The sequence below is a fragment of the Cricetulus griseus genome, chromosome 2, assembly GCF_003668045.3.
Source record: "Cricetulus griseus strain 17A/GY chromosome 2, alternate assembly CriGri-PICRH-1.0, whole genome shotgun sequence".
Taxonomy (NCBI): Eukaryota; Metazoa; Chordata; class Mammalia; order Rodentia; family Cricetidae; genus Cricetulus; species Cricetulus griseus.
The window spans coordinates 434074377-434082378 of NC_048595.1; the positions used below are offsets into that span (position 1 = coordinate 434074377).

Genomic DNA, 8002 nt, shown 5'->3' on the forward strand with positions numbered 1-8002 from the left:
AGTTCATCCTTAGTTTATCACTATACCTTGAATATGACAACACTATTGATAATTTGTTTTCTGCTCTTTGAGCAATCAGTGTTGATTTTGTGATCTGTAATAGCTTTCATTTTAATATAGCTGTTACCTTTCAACAATCTGGAAAGTCATTAGCTGTTTGTTCCTATGTAAGAATGTAGGCACAAATAGATGACGTTAGACCAGTGTATGTCTCAGCAGGGCTTGTTTCAAAACAGTCGTTGTTTGGTCTTTAAATGGTTGACAGTGAACCAGCCACATTCTTAGGCCAGATCTAGACTCAACAGCATCAAATGCACCCCTGTGTATGCATTGCAGGTTGCAATAGACACTTGCAAAGTATTCATCCAACTCTCTTGCCTCTAAACAGCTGGGAGAAACTGTCCGAAAAGTGTCTTATAAGCCAGCTACTTCTATCCAACATGCTTTCTTCTCTCTTAAAATGTATCCCGTAATTAAATGACTTGTTTTTAGCTTCTCCAAGGGGAAACAAACAAAATGACAAAAAAAAAAAACCTTTTATGATCTGATCTCTGTGTTCCAGCACCTATTCATAATTTATACTTAAGGATTTGCAACCTCTCCCACCCTTACTGCTCTTGCTAACTGTTTCACTTCCCATTCTGGTGCCTTACTCTGCTGCTGGACACCTCCTGCAGTGCCTCACATCTTTCTATCATTCCAGCAGTAAGGTAAGTTCCCCTTCCTGTATCACCCTTGCAGGGTTAACCTATCTCTATTATATCAGTATTCCATATGTATTTTCCATGCAAATGCCTCAATTAAATATCGTACTCTTTAATCCACTGCAAGGAATAATACCTTTCTGGGGGGAATTAAGACAAAAAGCTTGACTCGATAAATTGAAGCTGCTGAAAATTACAATGACCACTTGCTGAGTATTGCTCTACATACTTCAGCTGCATCCATTTAACCTTGAAAACTTCTTGAAAGGTAACGAGTGAGAAACAAAGAGGTTAAAGGTGGAGCTGAGCTACAAAGGAAGCCAGTCAGGTGCCAGATCCAAAACTTAGGTCTTCACTGTAAATTAATGGTCAAGAGGTTAAGAATCTCTCATTGGCTCCTAAACTTTTATCTACCATTGCTTGTCTTTTACCTAGTGGCCTTTTTCTCTATCTAAATTTATAAATGGTGGACTACCACAGGTTTTAGGAATAAGGCTTTTGTTTTAATTTTTGTATGCATGAAGCCTGTAATTGTGTGTGTGAATGTGTGTGTGTGTGTGTGTGTGTGTGTGTGTGTAGGAGCATGTGGCATGGCATGCATGTAGAAGCCAGAAGACAACTTTGTACTTATCTCCCACCTTGTTTGAGGCAGTGTCTCCTGGCTGATCACCCCTGTGTATACCAGGACAGCTGGCTCACAAGCTTTCAGGAATCTTTAATCCTTCTCATCACAAGAGTGGAATTATAATTAATTATACACTATAGCAGCTGGCTATATGTAGGTCTGGAGATTCAAACTCAGGTCCTTATTCTTGTGAAGCAAGCAATTTTCCCAGTGAGCTATCTCTCCAGCCCCTTAAATAAGATATTTCACAGATCCGCCTTAAAATCTCAACATTTCTATGCATGTCATGACTTTCTAACGTAATCTGCTCCTGAATCTCAGACTTCTATGTTGATGGGTTTAACGTTCCCTTTCCAGTCCAGACTCAATGTGTTTCACCTACTTCTACCTGCCTGGCATGCCCCCTCTAGCATATGGGTCTCTCTCCTTCTGTTTCTTTTTTTCAAGCCCAAGACCCTTCAGTCGGTTTTACCACACCTGCTTCTTAATATGGTAACAGATCTATAAACAAAGCAGCTCACAGCAATATACTTCACTCCAAGTCTACTGCCCTTCCTACTCTGAACAGTCATCCATTTAACACTGGGGGAGCTGCCTGAGCCTTCCAGCCAGTCTTCATCTTTGTCAATATGGCAACTTTTTCTAGTATCTGCTCACTTCACAACCAGAAAGCTACCTTAAAACTGAGTAGCTTGAGGGCTTCTTCCTTACGATCTTCCATCGCAAGTCTAATTTAGATTTCTAATATAGTGGATACCTGCACACAGGTATCATTCACACACAGAAACACATGCACACCCATAAATACAATAAAGACAAATGTTTAAAAAAAAAAACACCAAAGAGTTCATGGGGATAGATAAAATCACCATGAGTCTACAGCTATTGTTTATTTGTTCATAAAGAATTAGTGATGAAAGGAAACATATTGGATCAGGACACACAAGGCCAAGTTCTCAGACCAAAATCTAAACTCAAGAGAGATTCATTTGCCCTAGAGGGACAAAGGGCAGGAATAAAAGACAAAGACAGGAGATAAAAGAAGAGAGAATGGAAAGAGAACAAAGGAGAGAAGAGAAAAGGGGCAGGATAGAGGGGGAAAGGGTATTTGCTCCAGAGGACAATGGATATTGAGAAGACAGACTTGGCTTATGGTAAACTGTCAGTTTATAATGTATAAGAGGAAGCCCCTGTTAGGATGAGGCATTTAACTTTAACTGGGCAAGTTCATTAGGTGAGCTGAAGGGGCCTTTTATTGCTGGATTTCAGTTCTTTGATAGATAGACCTTGGTAGTCTGCCTCAGGAGGAGGGATTGGTTATATAAGGTAATGAATCTTGGGAGATAGCTTCAGGAATGTAATCTAAGGTTTTTAATGTTTGTTTTTTTTTTCTTTGTTTTGTTTTAGTCAGAGGGAATGAGGAAGAAGGGCAAGCCCTGTCAAAGCCACATGCTCAAGTGAGCTACTGTCCCTTGAAGTGCTGTTTTCTACTCTGCTGTGACTCTTGGAAGCATAAGTTCTGCAGCTTTTTAGACACTGCCAGAGTGGGAAGATGAAGAATCCAAATTACCTGCAAATTTCAAAACTGCATCCAAGTGGCTAGACCCAATGAAAATCATAGCTCATAAAGCAGCAAGGAGTGCTAGATGATTTCCAATGCTTATGTAAAAAATGTGGATTGCATTTAAATGCTGACCATGAGCTATCAGATATGGGCACACATTTAAAATCTGAGCAAAAGCAATAGTTTGAAATGGCTAAATTTGCACATAAAATGTGTTTATTTTCACATTAATAATTCTTGATGTTATTAGAATAATAATCATAACATCGTTAGGATTTTAATGGGGATGAGTTAGCACAGACTTTTAAAATCTCACTCTTTCTATTGAACCGGAGTTGGAAGAGGCAAGTCAGGTCTCAAAATGGAGGGCCACGATCCAAAGGAACCAGAAGAGTTGAGGAAACTGTTTATGGATGATTTGAGCTTTGAAACTACAGATGATAGCTTAAAAGAACATTTTGAGAAAAGGGGCACACATACAGACTGTGTGGTAATGAGAGTTCTCCAAACAAAGCGATCCAGGGACTTTGGTTTTGTGACCTACTCTTGTGTTGAAGAGGTGGATGCTGCAATGTGAGCTGATTCTAGAGACGATTCTGTAAAGCCTGGTGATCATTTAACAGTAAAGAAAATGTCTGTTGGTGGTAGTAATGAATATACAGAATAATATAATCTGAGGGACTACTCTGAAAAGTGTGGCAAGATTGAAGCCATAGAACTTCTGGAATACAGGCAGAGCGCGGGCGGGGGGGGGGGGAGAGGATTAGCTTTTGATGATCACAACACAGCTGATAAAATTGTTCAGAAATACCACACTATTAATGAGCATAATTGTGAAGTGGAAAAGGTACTTTCTAAACAAGAGATGCAGTCTGCTGGATCACAGAGAGGTCGTGGAGGTGAATCTGGCAACTTTATGGGTCGTGAAGAAAACTTTGGAGTGGTGGAGGTAATTTTGGTCATGGTGGAAGAGGAGGCTATGGTGATGGAGGTGGTGGCAACAGAGGTAGTTGTGGAGGTGGTGATGGTGGAAAGAATGGATTTGGAGGTGATGGTGGCACCTATGGTGTAGTCATGGTTACAGTAGTAGAGGAGGTGATGTTGATAGTGGACCAGGGTATGCAAACCAAAGCGGTGGATATGGTGGTGGTGGTGGAGGATACGATGGCTACAATGTAGGAAGAAATTTTGGTAGGGGTAGCTATGATGGTAGTGGAAACTATAATGACTTTGGAAATTATAGTGGACAACAGTAATTAAATTATGGCCCCATGAAAGGGGACAGTTTCGGTGGAAGAAGCTCAGGCAGTCCCTGTGGTGGTGGCTATGGTTCCAGTGGTCAAAGTGGCGGATATGGTAGCAGAAGGTTTAAAAAAAGAAAAGAAAAGAAAAGAAAAGAAAAGAAAAGAAAAGAAAAGAAAAGTGCAGAAAAGAGCAGAAAAGGGCTACAGTTCTTAGCAGGAGAGAAAGCAAGGAGTTGTCAGGAAAAATGCAGGTAACTTAGAGACAGTCATCCTAAATGCATTAGAGGAACTGTAAAATCTTCCACAGAAGGAAGGACGATCCCTAGTCAGAGAAGTTCCCGAAGCTTAAACAGGGAACCCTTCTTGTGCAGGACTGTCATAGCCACAGTTTGCAAAAAGGGCAGCTATTGATTAATGCAATTAGTGTCGATTAGATGTACATTCCTGAGGTCTTTTATCTGTTGCAGCTTTTTCTTTTGCTTTTCTTTTCATTATATCAGCTACATTGCCCTGTAAATTGGGGCAGTGGTCCCAGGAATAAAAAAATTAAGGAATTTTTAACTTTTCAAAAACAAATCTCACTCTTCCTTAAAGCCATTTAGTTAATCAATTAATGCACCTGACTAAAGTTACTAAGAGTTGATTTGTTTGTTTGTTTAAGACTTCAGGAATTAACTAAAGGCTTACTGTATGTAGCCAGGGTGGTGTTTAATAAAAGCAAACAAAACAAAAATCCCCACAAAAATGAACACTAAAGGCTTCTGCCTTTGTGCGAATAGTTTTGTGTACAGTTCTCCAAATTTGAATTAGCTAGCTGTGGGCAGCCCAATTTCTGGCACTTCAAGGATAACAGATCTTGCTCCCAAACAATTGTCATTCTTTGGCCTGTTCTGTGGTTTTCTGGAAAAATCCCACTCAAAAAGTTTGTCGTTAGTCAAACTTGCTGGGATTCACAGACTGCTACATGTCTCAGAGGAAAGGGTCTTTATGGTGTTTGAAATCACAGATGCTTGAGGCAATGGATAAAAGTTGAGGCAAATGACAGGCTTGACAAAAGCATAAAAGAGAGACGGACTGTGGATAAAATGCCCTGGAGACTTTTGCAAAGCTCTGACATGTTCCTGGAGACCTGCAAGGTGATATGCAGGCTGCATGTGGCTCCCAGGTCAGAAAGACCTAGGAGCTCCCTAAGCACTCATTCTTGGCTGACCTTGGGCATTCAAATGAAATGACTGTGGACTGTAACACAGACCACATAACAAAATACAGAGCCCGCATAACTACAACAAAAGGATATATGTAAAGATGGCATGGGCTTTTTAAACTTTATATTACATTTATTCATTGTGTGTGTGTGTTGTTGTTGTTGTTGTTGCTGAAGGGATGTGTCAGTACAAGAAGATGGAGGTCAGAGGACAACTTGTGGGAATTGTTTCTCTCATTCCATCAAATGGGGCCTGAGGATTCACTCACATCATCAGGCTTAGGGGTAAGTGAGCCATCTTGCTAGCCCATAAACTCTTTGTTTTTACTCTTTAATTTTTCTCTCTTCTGATTTAATGCAACAACATAATATGGTCACAGTCTAGGTTAATAAATGTACAAGGTTGAAAAAATAATTTGCAGTAAAAATAACATACAATGAGAAAATAGAGTCCAAATCACTAAAGTTATGTATATTATTGAAATTATTCCTTTTCTTTTCTTCTTTTTTTTATTAGTTCAAATTATGAACAAGCTTGTTTCACATGTCAATCCCTTCTCCCTCTCCCTCCCCTCCCCACCCCTCCCTCCACCCTCCCCCAACACCTGACCTACCCCCCACCCCATCCACCATCTACTCCCCAGGCAGGGTAGGGCCCTCAACGGGGGCTCCCCAAAGTCCACCAGATCATCCTGGGCCTGGCCTAGGCCCTCCTCCATGTGTCCAGCCCAAGAGTGCACATGGGATGAGCTCTCAAAGTCCCTTCTTACACCAGGGAAAAATACTAATCCACTATCAGGGGCCCCCTAGAGTGCAGAGGCCTCCTCATTGAAATCCATGTTCAGGGGTCAGGATTAGTCCACAGCAGTCTAAGGTCGATGTGCTCCCCTTTGTTCAGGCCAGCTGTTTCTGTGGGTTTCACCAGCCTGGTATCCACCTCTTTGATCTTCATTCCTCCCTCTCTGCAACTAAGTTCCAGAGTTCAGTTCAGTGTATAGCTGTGGATGAGGGCACAGCTTCCATCAGCCACTGGATGAGGGCAAAGGATTACCATCCTACAATCCTCTTCACCAAAGAAACTAGGAAACAAGAAGGACTCTAAGGGAAAACTGCATGGATCCCAGGAATGGGAAGGGGCAGGAACTCCTGAGCTGATTGGGAGCATGAGGGTAGTGGAGAGGGAGCTGCCAGAATGAGAGCAGAAGAGGAGAGGAGAGGAGGAAATGGAGGAGTGAAATATTGAGTTGGGGGAACAATAGAGGAGAGCAGAATGAGAGATACCATATTAGAGGGAGCCATTATAGGTCCTTGGAGAAATCTGGCACTAGCGAGATTTCCAGAGACCTACAAGGATGACATGAACTGACAATCTAGGCAATGGTGGAGAGGATAATCTAAATGCCCTTCCCCATCATGAGACTGATGACTACTTTTTATTCCATCCTATTATTGAAATTATTAACCCAAATATTACTGAACCCAACTAGGGAGTGGATAGCTAAATATTACAACATAAAAGGAGAGAAGTAACTAAAGTGAGCTGCTAGAAAATAAGAGAAAAGACAGCAGTAGTAGATGGATTTTGAATCCAGCATCAGCAAAAGGCATACACATTAAACAGCAAAATGTGCCAGATATGTGTATCATACCTTATTACTAATCAAACATAAATAAATTAATTTTCCAATTAAAAAGAAGCTAGCAGAAGAGATTTTAAAAAACAGACCAGGAAGCATGGAGACACCAGGCTAATACCAGCCCTAACAGGAAAGAGTGACAATAAGCTAGCAAGTATGTGGTTGAGGAGAGATGGGAGAGAGAGGCAGAACTGTTTGTGCTCTACAAAGAGAGGTAGAACTGGAGAGTCAACAGTAATGAGGAACAGGCTTATGTGAGAGGACTGTGTTGCCAACGGAGGCCATAGTGATGTCTGGGCCATATTGCTGCCAAGGATCATGTCTGGACCATGGTCCTATGGTAGCCAGGGTCTGTATTGATGTCTCTGGAAGGCCAAGCAATGTCCATGATCTGGACTGCAGCCTAGCCATGTTGATGTCCAAGGGCAATGCTGAGCTGTTTGGGCAAAACCGTATGCTGTGTGACACACCGAAATTTCCAATGCCACTATGACAACAGATATGTCATGGGGACCCAGGAAAGATGGATGAGCGAAATGGTACATGCACAGACAGCTGTGGTTGGAAGAGGACCAGGTTGGTGCCCAGAGGGGTCATAGAGACAGTTTTTGTTTATTTTGTATTTGCTTGGTTTTGTTTTCTTTTTCTTTCTTCTTCTTTTCTAATTTCCATTTTTATTTTTCACTTTTTATTTTCTTTTGGGGGGAAGTTACAAGGGTGGATGGCAGATATGAAGGACTGGGAAATGAATGGGATTGGGGTGCATGATGTGAAAAGCCCAAAGATTCAATAAAAAATTTTGTTAAAAAAAATCAATAGACCCCAAGGATGACCACAAGCATTGGATAACCAACTGAGAAACTCTACCCTGAGGAGACCCCTTCTATATGAGTCCTTCACATGGACTGAGCAGGTTGTGTAAGTCAAGTGTACAATGAGTTGAAAGTGAAAGAATGAAAAGATATTGCAAGGTCATTACAAGTTCACTCCAGCTCTCTAGCCATGGCCACTTTTCTTGGTGAGC

At 41.3% G+C, this 8002-nt stretch overlaps 1 pseudogene; it reads left to right on the forward strand.

The window, feature by feature from the left end:
* Positions 1-3254: 3254 nt before the first annotated feature.
* On the forward strand, positions 3255-4653 carry LOC100761320 (annotated as a pseudogene).
* The last annotated feature ends 3349 nt before the right edge of the window (positions 4654-8002 follow it).